Source organism: Pseudorca crassidens, chromosome 19 (genome assembly GCF_039906515.1).
Source record: "Pseudorca crassidens isolate mPseCra1 chromosome 19, mPseCra1.hap1, whole genome shotgun sequence".
NCBI lineage: Eukaryota > Metazoa > Chordata > Mammalia > Artiodactyla > Delphinidae > Pseudorca > Pseudorca crassidens.
In genome coordinates this window covers 23,964,906-23,978,535 of record NC_090314.1, presented here as the reverse complement: position 1 = coordinate 23,978,535, position 13,630 = coordinate 23,964,906, and the positions used below count along the sequence as shown (strand labels likewise).

Sequence of the window (13,630 nt, the reverse complement as noted above, 5' to 3'; positions counted from 1 at the left end):
GCCGTCGGCCCCCGCCCCCGTCTACGGCCATACCACCCTGAACGCGCCCGATCTCGTCTGATCTCGGAAGCTAAGCAGGGTCGGGCCTGGTTAGTACTTGGATGGGAGACCGCCTGGGAATACCGGGTGCTGTAGGCTTTTTGCCTCCCGCTCCGCCCGCCTTCTCCTTTACTCGCCCGCGGCGGGGGGGCCGCCGGCTCCGCCCCCGCCGAGCCCCGCTGCAGGCAGTAGTCAAGGTGGTTTACCTGCCCGAGCAGGAAGCTTGGGCGACGGCAGAAGTGGGAAGAAACTCTTGAGCGCAGGTTCTTGGGATCCACGGAGCAGCGCATGCACATGCCATGGGTGCCTACACAGCTGGCTTGCTTGTCTGTGGGGAAAGGCGAGATGGGTCAGGGCCTGGGTTCCTGAGGGGCTGAGAATCAAGGCAGGGATAGAAGAAAGGGGACAGGCCCACATCCCCTGAACCCACGCCGGCGCCCACTCACCTTTGTGGAAAATACGATTGAAAAGTGCCCGCAAGAATCTCTTCAGATGCCTCCAGAGTTGAGGGAAGAAGGGGATGGGGGAGGCCGGGAGCAGGGTGAGCCCTGAAATCCAACCCTTGTCCTGTCACACCCCAGCAGCCCTCCCACCTCAGCCCCTTCAAGACCCCAGGGCTCCCCCAACCGCGCTGCACAGATCCTGCCCTGACCATAGTCACCATGTTGATCCCCACGTTGAGCAAGATGAAGCTGACCGGGATCAGAAGAATTGAGTATCCTTGCTCCTGGCATTTCCTGGGGATGGGGCCAGTGAACGGCTCGGCTCGGTAGTAGTTTCGCTCACCCATGGCCGTTGGTCCCAGGACTGCCTGGGCCCTCTGCCCTCCAGTTTTAACTGGGAGCCAGACTGGGTCATAATGGGGCAGGTGGTGAGGTCACAGTGAGGGAGGGGGATGAAAAGGAGGGCCCAGAGTGGCATTCCCTGGTAACCAGGGTCAGGTAAGCTGAGCCTGGACAGTCAAACAGGGCCCGGTGGCCGGCATACATCCCCTCGAGCGGTCACTCATTCGCTCACCGCCCGCTGACTCACTTGTTCAAATGACACATTGCGTCTCTTGGCCCCTCTTGAGACTAGGAAGACCTTGGCCTCAGAGGCCTGCTGAAGGCCTGGCTGGAGTCCAGAGCCTCAGCCTTCTTCATGCCCTTCACTGGGCCTGGAGCTGGACCTGCCCAGATGTGGAACCTCCCAGTTTGGAAGCAACGTCTTGTATGAGTCTCTCTGTGGACAGGGACAGCTGAGACACAGAGGAGGTGCCCAGAGACCAGGGGTTTGGAGTCTGCAGCTGCAGATGTACTTAGTGCATGGTATAGGACCAGGAGGGGCCTGCTGGCAGAACTGTGGCCACTAAACCAAAGGGACCCTCAGGCCAAGAAGGGGACACTGGCTTCTTATTGCAGGAAGCCAAGCGCAGGGACCCAGGCTGGCAGAAGGAGTGGCGCTTCCAAGCCACAGACCACCAATGTTTCCTGGACTCTGGAGCTCTTTATTCCTCTCTCCATGCCCTGCCGCCCCCTGCCCCTGCCCCCATTTGCTGCTGGTAAGTTCATTTTCCCAGTCTGGCTCCCGTGCAGAGAGGGCCTGGAGGCCGAGGTGGAAGGTAGCAGCGAGTTGGCCCGCGCTTGGCCCTCCTGCGGTTGCCGCTTCAGCACCAGACTGTCATACACACCTGGTAGTTGGCATTGCCTCCCGGGTTCCGGCTGAGTGGCATGAAGGTGGGCGGGGGTGGAGGGTGCTCGGTAGCCTGGACGTCGGGCAGGAGGTGAGAGGGGCAGAGGAGCAGCGCTGAGCTGGGAGCCGGGGCCCGCTGGTCCGAGGCCTCGGCCAGTACCGTGAGGGAGGCGGAGGTGGCCACAGGGCGCCGCAAGGGCAGGATCTCAGCCCATTCGGCCAGCGGGTGCCGCACCTCGTGGGGATCGCGGGAGTAATCCAAGTGTCCCGTGGAGGGATGCAGGCTGCGGTTGGACTCGCTGTGAGCACAGCTGGGGAGGCTACGTCTGTGGGCCGGTGGGGTGTCGCGCTACCAGGCGTCGGGCCCGTAGACCCGAGGCACCAGAGCGGATGGAGGCTCAGAGCCCTCCAGACCCAGACTCCGCCATGGGCCCAGTTGCTGTCCTTTTGGCCCGCGAGCCCCTCGACCTGCACCTGGCCGCCCCCACCGGCGCCCAGCCCCGGCGCCGCCACCTGTGTGCCTGTGTGTCCCTCCACAGCTCCCTCCGACAAAAGCCCCGCCCCACCACCACCCCGCCCCTCTGGCGTGTCACCGCGGTTGGGTGCGGGAGCGGGATCGAGGGCAGGGGCCGCTTCCCCGGGCCTGCCGGCCACCAGGGGCGGGGTCCTGAGCTCGGCGGGGGGTGTGGGGGCAAGGGTGGCCTTGCCGGGGCAGAGGGGCCGTGGCGACTCAATGGTGGCTCCCGGTGGCTTCGGGCCGGCTGCTGTCGGGCAGGAGGGCCGGCCCGGGCTGCGGCCGGGCTGCGCCTAGCGCCGCGTGGGCGGGCAGGACCGATGCCCAAGGGACCGCGGGCCCCGGGCCCTGAAGCCTCCGGGGCCACGTCCCTGTGAGCGACGTGCGGGATCTTGGGCGGGGCGCCAAGCGCCGAAGGGTTTGCTGGGTCACGGCCGCCCTGGGCTGGGAGGTGGTCGCCAAACCCTCCGCCGCCGCCCGATACCCGAGACCTCCGTTCCCCCTGCCTGGGCGGGCGAGGGGGCCCTGCCGGGGCGGGCCGGCCGCCAGGCTGGCGTTAAGGCGCCAGCGCCAGCGAAACTGGGCCTCAAGAGGCCGCCCGCGGCCCCCCGCCCCCGTCTACGGCCATACCACCCTGAACGCGCCCGATCTCGTCTGATCTCGGAAGCTAAGCAGGGTCGGGCCTGGTTAGTACTTGGATGGGAGACCGCCTGGGAATACCGGGTGCTGTAGGCTTTTTGCCTCCCGCTCCGCCCGCCTTCTCCTTTACTCGCCCGCGGCGGGGGCCGCCGGCTCCGCCCCCGCCGGGCCCGGCTGCAGGCCCCACCTCCTCAGGCCCCTCCCACCACGGCGCGCGCCGGCGGGGGCGCTCCCCGCCGGCCCGGCCGGCCAGGCGGCCAGAAGGCGGCCCTGGAAGGCAGCCGCACCCCAGACGCTCCCGGGGTGGCTGGCCCAGACCCAGACTCCGCCGCGGGCCCAGTGGCCGTCCTTTCGGCCCGCGAGCCCCTCGACCTGCACCTGGCCGCCCCCACCGGCGCCTAGCCCCGGCGCCGCCATCTGTGTGCCGGTGTGTCCCTCCACAGCTCCCTCCGACAAAAGCCCCGCCCCACCACCACCCCGCCCCTCTGGCGTGTCACCGCGGTTGGGTGCTGGAGCGGGATCGAGGGCAGGGGCCGCTTCCCCGGGCCTGCCGGCCACCAGGGGCGGGGTCCTGAGCTCGGCGGGGGGTGTGGGGGCAAGGGTGGCCTTGCCGGGGCTGAGGGGCCGTGGCGACTCAATGGTGGCTCCCGGTGGCTTCGGGCCGGCTGCTGTCAGGCAGGAGGGCCGGCCCGGGCTGCGGCCGGGCTGCGCCTAGCTCCGCGTGGGCGGGCAGGACCGATGCCCAAGGGACCACGGGCCCCGGGGCCTGAAGCCTCCGGGGCCACGTCCCTGTGAGCGACGTGCGGGATCTTGGGCGGGGCGCCAAGCGCCGAAGGGTTTGCTGGGTCACGGCCGCCCTGGGCTGGGAGGTGGTCGCCAAACCCTCCGCCGCCGCCCGATACCCGAGACCTCCGTTCCCCCTGCCTGGGCGGGCGAGGGGGCCCTGCCGGGGCGGGCCGGCCGCCAGGCTGGCGTTAAGGCGCCAGCGCCAGCGAAACTGGGCCTCAAGAGGCAGCCGTCGGCCCCCGCCCCCGTCTACGGCCATACCACCCTGAACGCGCCCGATCTCGTCTGATCTCGGAAGCTAAGCAGGGTCGGGCCTGGTTAGTACTTGGATGGGAGACCGCCTGGGAATACCGGGTGCTGTAGGCTTTTTGCCTCCCGCTCCGCCCGCCTTCTCCTTTACTCGCCCGCGGCGGGGGGGCCGCCGGCTCCGCCCCCGCCGAGCCCCGCTGCAGGCAGTAGTCAAGGTGGTTTACCTGCCCGAGCAGGAAGCTTGGGCGACGGCAGAAGTGGGAAGAAACTCTTGAGCGCAGGTTCTTGGGATCCACGGAGCAGCGCATGCACATGCCATGGGTGCCTACACAGCTGGCTTGCTTGTCTGTGGGGAAAGGCGAGATGGGTCAGGGCCTGGGTTCCTGAGGGGCTGAGAATCAAGGCAGGGATAGAAGAAAGGGGACAGGCCCACATCCCCTGAACCCACGCCGGCACCCACTCACCTTTGTGGAAAATACGATTGAAAAGTGCCCGCAAGAATCTCTTCAGATGCCTCCAGAGTTGAGGGAAGAAGGGGAGGGGGGAGGCCGGGAGCAGGGTGAGCCCTGAAATCCAACCCTTGTCCTGTCACACCCCAGCAGCCCTCCCACCTCAGCCCCTTCAAGACCCCAGGGCTCCCCCAACCGCGCTGCACAGATCCTGCCCTGACCATAGTCACCATGTTGATCCCCACGTTGAGCAAGATGAAGCTGACCGGGATCAGAAGAATTGAGTATCCTTGCTCCTGGCATTTCCTGGGGATGGGGCCAGTGAACGGCTCGGCTCGGTAGTAGTTTCGCTCACCCATGGCCGTTGGTCCCAGGACTGCCTGGGCCCTCTGCCCTCCAGTTTTAACTGGGAGCCAGACTGGGTCATAATGGGGCAGGTGGTGAGGTCACAGTGAGGGAGGGGGATGAAAAGGAGGGCCCAGAGTGGCATTCCCTGGTAACCAGGGTCAGGTAAGCTGAGCCTGGACAGTCAAACAGGGCCCGGTGGCCGGCATACATCCCCTCGAGCGGTCACTCATTCGCTCACCGCCCGCTGACTCACTTGTTCAAATGACACATTGCGTCTCTTGGCCCCTCTTGAGACTAGGAAGACCTTGGCCTCAGAGGCCTGCTGAAGGCCTGGCTGGAGTCCAGAGCCTCAGCCTTCTTCATGCCCTTCACTGGGCCTGGAGCTGGACCTGCCCAGATGTGGAACCTCCCAGTTTGGAAGCAACGTCTTGTATGAGGCTCTCTGTGGACAGGGACAGCTGAGACACAGAGGAGGTGCCCAGAGACCAGGGGTTTGGAGTCTGCAGCTGCAGATGTACTTAGTGCATGGTATAGGACCAGGAGGGGCCTGCTGGCAGAACTGTGGCCACTAAACCAAAGGGACCCTCAGGCCAAGAAGGGGACACTGGCTTCTTATTGCAGGAAGCCAAGCGCAGGGACCCAGGCTGGCAGAAGGAGTGGCGCTTCCAAGCCACAGACCACCAATGTTTCCTGGACTCTGGAGCTCTTTATTCCTCTCTCCATGCCCTGCCGCCCCCTGCCCCTGCCCCCATTTGCTGCTGGTAAGTTCATTTTCCCAGTCTGGCTCCCGTGCAGAGAGGGCCTGGAGGCCGAGGTGGAAGGTAGCAGCGAGTTGGCCCGCGCTTGGCCCTCCTGCGGTTGCCGCTTCAGCACCAGACTGTCATACACACCTGGTAGTTGGCATTGCCTCCCGGGTTCCGGCTGAGTGGCATGAAGGTGGGCGGGGGTGGAGGGTGCTCGGTAGCCTGGACGTCGGGCAGGAGGTGAGAGGGGCGGAGGAGCAGCGCTGAGCTGGGAGCCGGGGCCCGCTGGTCCGAGGCCTCGGCCAGTACCGTGAGGGAGGCGGAGGTGGCCACAGGGCGCCGCAAGGGCAGGATCTCAGCCCATTCGGCCAGCGGGTGCCGCACCTCGTGGGGATCGCGGGAGTAATCCAAGTGTCCCGTGGAGGGATGCAGGCTGCGGTTGGACTCGCTGTGAGCACAGCTGGGGAGGCTACGTCTGTGGGCCGGTGGGGTGTCGCGCTACCAGGCTTCGGGCCGGTAGACCCGAGGCACCAGAGCGGATGGAGGCTCAGAGCCCTCCAGACCCAGACTCCGCCATGGGCCCAGTTGCCGTCATTTCGGCCCGCGAGCCCCTCGACCTGCACCTGGCCGCCCCCACCGGCGCCCAGCCCCGGCGCCGCCACCTGTGTGCCGGTGTGTCCCTCCACAGCTCCCTCCGACAAAAGCCCCCCCACACCCCGCCCCTGTGGCGTGTCACCGCGGCCGGGTGCAGGAGCGGGATCGAGGGCAGGGGCCGCTTCCCCGGGCCTGCCGGCCACCAGGGGCGGGGTCCTGAGCTCGGCGGGGGGTGTGGGGGCAAGGGTGGCCTTGCCGGGGCTGAGGGGCCGTGGCGACTCAATGGTGGCTCCCGGTGGCTTCGGGCCGGCTGCTGTCGGGCAGGAGGGCCGGCCCGGGCTGCGGCCGGGCTGCGCCTAGCTCCGCGTGGGCGGGCAGGACCGATGCCCAAGGGACCACGGGCCCCGGGCCCTGAAGCCTCCGGGGCCACGTCCCTGTGAGCGACGTGCGGGATCTTGGGCGGGGCGCCAAGCGCCGAAGGGTTTGCTGGGTCACGGCCGCCCTGGGCTGGGAGGTGGTCGCCAAACCCTCCGCCGCCGCCCGATACCCGAGACCTCCGTTCCCCCTGCCTGGGCGGGCGAGGGGGCCCTGCCGGGGCGGGCCGGCCGCCAGGCTGGCGTTAAGGCGCCAGCGCCGGCGAAACTGGGCCTCAAGAAGCAGCCGTCGGCCCCCGCCCCCGTCTACGGCCATACCACCCTGAACGCGCCCGATCTCGTCTGATCTCGGAAGCTAAGCAGGGTCGGGCCTGGTTAGTACTTGGATGGGAGACCGCCTGGGAATACCGGGTGCTGTAGGCTTTTTGCCTCCCGCTCCGCCCGCCTTCTCCTTTACTCGCCCGCGGCGGGGGGGCCGCCGGCTCCGCCCCCGCCGAGCCCCGCTGCAGGCAGTAGTCAAGGTGGTTTACCTGCCCGAGCAGGAAGCTTGGGCGACGGCAGAAGTGGGAAGAAACTCTTGAGCGCAGGTTCTTGGGATCCACGGAGCAGCGCATGCACATGCCATGGGTGCCTACACAGCTGGCTTGCTTGTCTGTGGGGAAAGGCGAGATGGGTCAGGGCCTGGGTTCCTGAGGGGCTGAGAATCAAGGCAGGGATAGAAGAAAGGGGACAGGCCCACATCCCCTGAACCCACGCCGGCGCCCACTCACCTTTGTGGAAAATACGATTGAAAAGTGCCCGCAAGAATCTCTTCAGATGCCTCCAGAGTTGAGGGAAGAAGGGGAGGGGGGAGGCCGGGAGCAGGGTGAGCCCTGAAATCCAACCCTTGTCCTGTCACACCCCAGCAGCCCTCCCACCTCAGCCCCTTCAAGACCCCAGGGCTCCCCCAACCGCGCTGCACAGATCCTGCCCTGACCATAGTCACCATGTTGATCCCCACGTTGAGCAAGATGAAGCTGACCGGGATCAGAAGAATTGAGTATCCTTGCTCCTGGCATTTCCTGGGGATGGGGCCAGTGAACGGCTCGGCTCGGTAGTAGTTTCGCTCACCCATGGCCGTTGGTCCCAGGACTGCCTGGGCCCTCTGCCCTCCAGTTTTAACTGGGAGCCAGACTGGGTCATAATGGGGCAGGTGGTGAGGTCACAGTGAGGGAGGGGGATGAAAAGGAGGGCCCAGAGTGGCATTCCCTGGTAACCAGGGTCAGGTAAGCTGAGCCTGGACAGTCAAACAGGGCCCGGTGGCCGGCATACATCCCCTCGAGCGGTCACTCATTCGCTCACCGCCCGCTGACTCACTTGTTCAAATGACACATTGCGTCTCTTGGCCCCTCTTGAGACTAGGAAGACCTTGGCCTCAGAGGCCTGCTGAAGGCCTGGCTGGAGTGCAGAGCCTCAGCCTTCTTCATGCCCTTCACTGGGCCTGGAGCTGGACCTGCCCAGATGTGGAACCTCCCAGTTTGGAAGCAACGTCTTGTATGAGGCTCTCTGTGGACAGGGACAGCTGAGACACAGAGGAGGTGCCCAGAGACCAGGGGTTTGGAGTCTGCAGCTGCAGATGTACTTAGTGCATGGTATAGGACCAGGAGGGGCCTGCTGGCAGAACTGTGGCCACTAAACCAAAGGGACCCTCAGGCCAAGAAGGGGACACTGGCTTCTTATTGCAGGAAGCCAAGCGCAGGGACCCAGGCTGGCAGAAGGAGTGGCGCTTCCAAGCCACAGACCACCAATGTTTCCTGGACTCTGGAGCTCTTTATTCCTCTCTCCATGCCCTGCCGCCCCCTGCCCCTGCCCCCATTTGCTGCTGGTAAGTTCATTTTCCCAGTCTGGCTCCCGTGCAGAGAGGGCCTGGAGGCCGAGGTGGAAGGTAGCAGCGAGTTGGCCCGCGCTTGGCCCTCCTGCGGTTGCCGCTTCAGCACCAGACTGTCATACACACCTGGTAGTTGGCATTGCCTCCCGGGTTCCGGCTGAGTGGCATGAAGGTGGGCGGGGGTGGAGGGTGCTCGGTAGCCTGGACGTCGGGCAGGAGGTGAGAGGGGCGGAGGAGCAGCGCTGAGCTGGGAGCCGGGGCCCGCTGGTCCGAGGCCTCGGCCAGTACCGTGAGGGAGGCGGAGGTGGCCACAGGGCGCCGCAAGGGCAGGATCTCAGCCCATTCGGCCAGCGGGTGCCGCACCTCGTGGGGATCGCGGGAGTAATCCAAGTGTCCCGTGGAGGGATGCAGGCTGCGGTTGGACTCGCTGTGAGCACAGCTGGGGAGGCTACGTCTGTGGGCCGGTGGGGTGTCGCGCTACCAGGCTTCGGGCCGGTAGACCCGAGGCACCAGAGCGGATGGAGGCTCAGAGCCCTCCAGACCCAGACTCCGCCATGGGCCCAGTTGCCGTCATTTCGGCCCGCGAGCCCCTCGACCTGCACCTGGCCGCCCCCACCGGCGCCCAGCCCCGGCGCCGCCACCTGTGTGCCGGTGTGTCCCTCCACAGCTCCCTCCGACAAAAGCCCCCCCACACCCCGCCCCTGTGGCGTGTCACCGCGGCTGGGTGCAGGAGCGGGATCGAGGGCAGGGGCCGCTTCCCCGGGCCTGCCGGCCACCAGGGGCGGGGTCCTGAGCTCGGCGGGGGGTGTGGGGGCAAGGGTGGCCTTGCCGGGGCTGAGGGGCCGTGGCGACTCAATGGTGGCTCCCGGTGGCTTCGGGCCGGCTGCTGTCGGGCAGGAGGGCCGGCCCGGGCTGCGGCCGGGCTGCGCCTAGCTCCGCGTGGGCGGGCAGGACCGATGCCCAAGGGACCACGGGCCCCGGGCCCTGAAGCCTCCGGGGCCACGTCCCTGTGAGCGACGTGCGGGATCTTGGGCGGGGCGCCAAGCGCCGAAGGGTTTGCTGGGTCACGGCCGCCCTGGGCTGGGAGGTGGTCGCCAAACCCTCCGCCGCCGCCCGATACCCGAGACCTCCGTTCCCCCTGCCTGGGCGGGCGAGGGGGCCCTGCCGGGGCGGGCCGGCCGCCAGGCTGGCGTTAAGGCGCCAGCGCCGGCGAAACTGGGCCTCAAGAAGCAGCCGTCGGCCCCCGCCCCCGTCTACGGCCATACCACCCTGAACGCGCCCGATCTCGTCTGATCTCGGAAGCTAAGCAGGGTCGGGCCTGGTTAGTACTTGGATGGGAGACCGCCTGGGAATACCGGGTGCTGTAGGCTTTTTGCCTCCCGCTCCGCCCGCCTTCTCCTTTACTCGCCCGCGGCGGGGGGGCCGCCGGCTCCGCCCCCGCCGAGCCCCGCTGCAGGCAGTAGTCAAGGTGGTTTACCTGCCCGAGCAGGAAGCTTGGGCGACGGCAGAAGTGGGAAGAAACTCTTGAGCGCAGGTTCTTGGGATCCACGGAGCAGCGCATGCACATGCCATGGGTGCCTACACAGCTGGCTTGCTTGTCTGTGGGGAAAGGCGAGATGGGTCAGGGCCTGGGTTCCTGAGGGGCTGAGAATCAAGGCAGGGATAGAAGAAAGGGGACAGGCCCACATCCCCTGAACCCACGCCGGCGCCCACTCACCTTTGTGGAAAATACGATTGAAAAGTGCCCGCAAGAATCTCTTCAGATGCCTCCAGAGTTGAGGGAAGAAGGGGAGGGGGGAGGCCGGGAGCAGGGTGAGCCCTGAAATCCAACCCTTGTCCTGTCACACCCCAGCAGCCCTCCCACCTCAGCCCCTTCAAGACCCCAGGGCTCCCCCAACCGCGCTGCACAGATCCTGCCCTGACCATAGTCACCATGTTGATCCCCACGTTGAGCAAGATGAAGCTGACCGGGATCAGAAGAATTGAGTATCCTTGCTCCTGGCATTTCCTGGGGATGGGGCCAGTGAACGGCTCGGCTCGGTAGTAGTTTCGCTCACCCATGGCCGTTGGTCCCAGGACTGCCTGGGCCCTCTGCCCTCCAGTTTTAACTGGGAGCCAGACTGGGTCATAATGGGGCAGGTGGTGAGGTCACAGTGAGGGAGGGGGATGAAAAGGAGGGCCCAGAGTGGCATTCCCTGGTAACCAGGGTCAGGTAAGCTGAGCCTGGACAGTCAAACAGGGCCCGGTGGCCGGCATACATCCCCTCGAGCGGTCACTCATTCGCTCACCGCCCGCTGACTCACTTGTTCAAATGACACATTGCGTCTCTTGGCCCCTCTTGAGACTAGGAAGACCTTGGCCTCAGAGGCCTGCTGAAGGCCTGGCTGGAGTCCAGAGCCTCAGCCTTCTTCATGCCCTTCACTGGGCCTGGAGCTGGACCTGCCCAGATGTGGAACCTCCCAGTTTGGAAGCAACGTCTTGTATGAGGCTCTCTGTGGACAGGGACAGCTGAGACACAGAGGAGGTGCCCAGAGACCAGGGGTTTGGAGTCTGCAGCTGCAGATGTACTTAGTGCATGGTATAGGACCAGGAGGGGCCTGCTGGCAGAACTGTGGCCACTAAACCAAAGGGACCCTCAGGCCAAGAAGGGGACACTGGCTTCTTATTGCAGGAAGCCAAGCGCAGGGACCCAGGCTGGCAGAAGGAGTGGCGCTTCCAAGCCACAGACCACCAATGTTTCCTGGACTCTGGAGCTCTTTATTCCTCTCTCCATGCCCTGCCGCCCCCTGCCCCTGCCCCCATTTGCTGCTGGTAAGTTCATTTTCCCAGTCTGGCTCCCGTGCAGAGAGGGCCTGGAGGCCGAGGTGGAAGGTAGCAGCGAGTTGGCCCGCGCTTGGCCCTCCTGCGGTTGCCGCTTCAGCACCAGACTGTCATACACACCTGGTAGTTGGCATTGCCTCCCGGGTTCCGGCTGAGTGGCATGAAGGTGGGCGGGGGTGGAGGGTGCTCGGTAGCCTGGACGTCGGGCAGGAGGTGAGAGGGGCGGAGGAGCAGCGCTGAGCTGGGAGCCGGGGCCCGCTGGTCCGAGGCCTCGGCCAGTACCGTGAGGGAGGCGGAGGTGGCCACAGGGCGCCGCAAGGGCAGGATCTCAGCCCATTCGGCCAGCGGGTGCCGCACCTCGTGGGGATCGCGGGAGTAATCCAAGTGTCCCGTGGAGGGATGCAGGCTGCGGTTGGACTCGCTGTGAGCACAGCTGGGGAGGCTACGTCTGTGGGCCGGTGGGGTGTCGCGCTACCAGGCTTCGGGCCGGTAGACCCGAGGCACCAGAGCGGATGGAGGCTCAGAGCCCTCCAGACCCAGACTCCGCCATGGGCCCAGTTGCCGTCATTTCGGCCCGCGAGCCCCTCGACCTGCACCTGGCCGCCCCCACCGGCGCCCAGCCCCGGCGCCGCCACCTGTGTGCCGGTGTGTCCCTCCACAGCTCCCTCCGACAAAAGCCCCCCCACACCCCGCCCCTGTGGCGTGTCACCGCGGCCGGGTGCAGGAGCGGGATCGAGGGCAGGGGCCGCTTCCCCGGGCCTGCCGGCCACCAGGGGCGGGGTCCTGAGCTCGGCGGGGGGTGTGGGGGCAAGGGTGGCCTTGCCGGGGCTGAGGGGCCGTGGCGACTCAATGGTGGCTCCCGGTGGCTTCGGGCCGGCTGCTGTCGGGCAGGAGGGCCGGCCCGGGCTGCGGCCGGGCTGCGCCTAGCTCCGCGTGGGCGGGCAGGACCGATGCCCAAGGGACCACGGGCCCCGGGGCCTGAAGCCTCCGGGGCCACGTCCCTGTGAGCGACGTGCGGGATCTTGGGCGGGGCGCCAAGCGCCGAAGGGTTTGCTGGGTCACGGCCGCCCTGGGCTGGGAGGTGGTCGCCAAACCCTCCGCCGCCGCCCGATACCCGAGACCTCCGTTCCCCCTGCCTGGGCGGGCGAGGGGGCCCTGCCGGGGCGGGCCGGCCGCCAGGCTGGCGTTAAGGCGCCAGCGCCAGCGAAACTGGGCCTCAAGAGGCAGCCGTCGGCCCCCGCCCCCGTCTACGGCCATACCACCCTGAACGCGCCCGATCTCGTCTGATCTCGGAAGCTAAGCAGGGTCGGGCCTGGTTAGTACTTGGATGGGAGACCGCCTGGGAATACCGGGTGCTGTAGGCTTTTTGCCTCCCGCTCCGCCCGCCTTCTCCTTTACTCGCCCGCGGCGGGGGGGCCGCCGGCTCCGCCCCCGCCGAGCCCCGCTGCAGGCAGTAGTCAAGGTGGTTTACCTGCCCGAGCAGGAAGCTTGGGCGACGGCAGAAGTGGGAAGAAACTCTTGAGCGCAGGTTCTTGGGATCCACGGAGCAGCGCATGCACATGCCATGGGTGCCTACACAGCTGGCTTGCTTGTCTGTGGGGAAAGGCGAGATGGGTCAGGGCCTGGGTTCCTGAGGGGCTGAGAATCAAGGCAGGGATAGAAGAAAGGGGACAGGCCCACATCCCCTGAACCCACGCCGGCGCCCACTCACCTTTGTGGAAAATACGATTGAAAAGTGCCCGCAAGAATCTCTTCAGATGCCTCCAGAGTTGAGGGAAGAAGGGGAGGGGGGAGGCCGGGAGCAGGGTGAGCCCTGAAATCCAACCCTTGTCCTGTCACACCCCAGCAGCCCTCCCACCTCAGCCCCTTCAAGACCCCAGGGCTCCCCCAACCGCGCTGCACAGATCCTGCCCTGACCATAGTCACCATGTTGATCCCCACGTTGAGCAAGATGAAGCTGACCGGGATCAGAAGAATTGAGTATCCTTGCTCCTGGCATTTCCTGGGGATGGGGCCAGTGAACGGCTCGGCTCGGTAGTAGTTTCGCTCACCCATGGCCGTTGGTCCCAGGACTGCCTGGGCCCTCTGCCCTCCAGTTTTAACTGGGAGCCAGACTGGGTCATAATGGGGCAGGTGGTGAGGTCACAGTGAGGGAGGGGGATGAAAAGGAGGGCCCAGAGTGGCATTCCCTGGTAACCAGGGTCAGGTAAGCTGAGCCTGGACAGTCAAACAGGGCCCGGTGGCCGGCATACATCCCCTCGAGCGGTCACTCATTCGCTCACCGCCCGCTGACTCACTTGTTCAAATGACACATTGCGTCTCTTGGCCCCTCTTGAGACTAGGAAGACCTTGGCCTCAGAGGCCTGCTGAAGGCCTGGCTGGAGTCCAGAGCCTCAGCCTTCTTCATGCCCTTCACTGGGCCTGGAGCTGGACCTGCCCAGATGTGGAACCTCCCAGTTTGGAAGCAACGTCTTGTATGAGGCTCTCTGTGGACAGGGACAGCTGAGACACAGAGGAGGTGCCCAGAGACCAGGGGT

At 66.3% G+C, this 13,630-nt stretch overlaps 6 non-coding genes across 6 annotated transcripts; all 6 read left to right on the top strand.

Annotated features, from left to right (window-relative positions):
• Positions 1–19: 19 nt before the first annotated feature.
• Positions 20–138, top strand: LOC137213875 (5S ribosomal RNA). The gene has a single exon (XR_010938493.1). It is a non-coding gene; the product is annotated as a 5S ribosomal RNA (ribosomal RNA).
• A 2,702-nt stretch (positions 139–2,840) lies between these two features.
• Positions 2,841–2,959, top strand: LOC137213874 (5S ribosomal RNA). Its single transcript, XR_010938492.1, has one exon. It is a non-coding gene; the product is annotated as a 5S ribosomal RNA (ribosomal RNA).
• Positions 2,960–3,896: 937 nt separating this feature from the next.
• LOC137213873 (5S ribosomal RNA) lies at positions 3,897–4,015 on the top strand. The gene has a single exon (XR_010938491.1). It is a non-coding gene; the product is annotated as a 5S ribosomal RNA (ribosomal RNA).
• A 2,695-nt stretch (positions 4,016–6,710) lies between these two features.
• Positions 6,711–6,829, top strand: LOC137213872 (5S ribosomal RNA). The gene has a single exon (XR_010938490.1). It is a non-coding gene; the product is annotated as a 5S ribosomal RNA (ribosomal RNA).
• A 2,695-nt stretch (positions 6,830–9,524) lies between these two features.
• On the top strand, positions 9,525–9,643 carry LOC137213869 (5S ribosomal RNA). The gene has a single exon (XR_010938488.1). It is a non-coding gene; the product is annotated as a 5S ribosomal RNA (ribosomal RNA).
• A 2,695-nt stretch (positions 9,644–12,338) lies between these two features.
• Positions 12,339–12,457, top strand: LOC137213868 (5S ribosomal RNA). Its single transcript, XR_010938487.1, has one exon. It is a non-coding gene; the product is annotated as a 5S ribosomal RNA (ribosomal RNA).
• Positions 12,458–13,630: the final 1,173 nt, after the last annotated feature.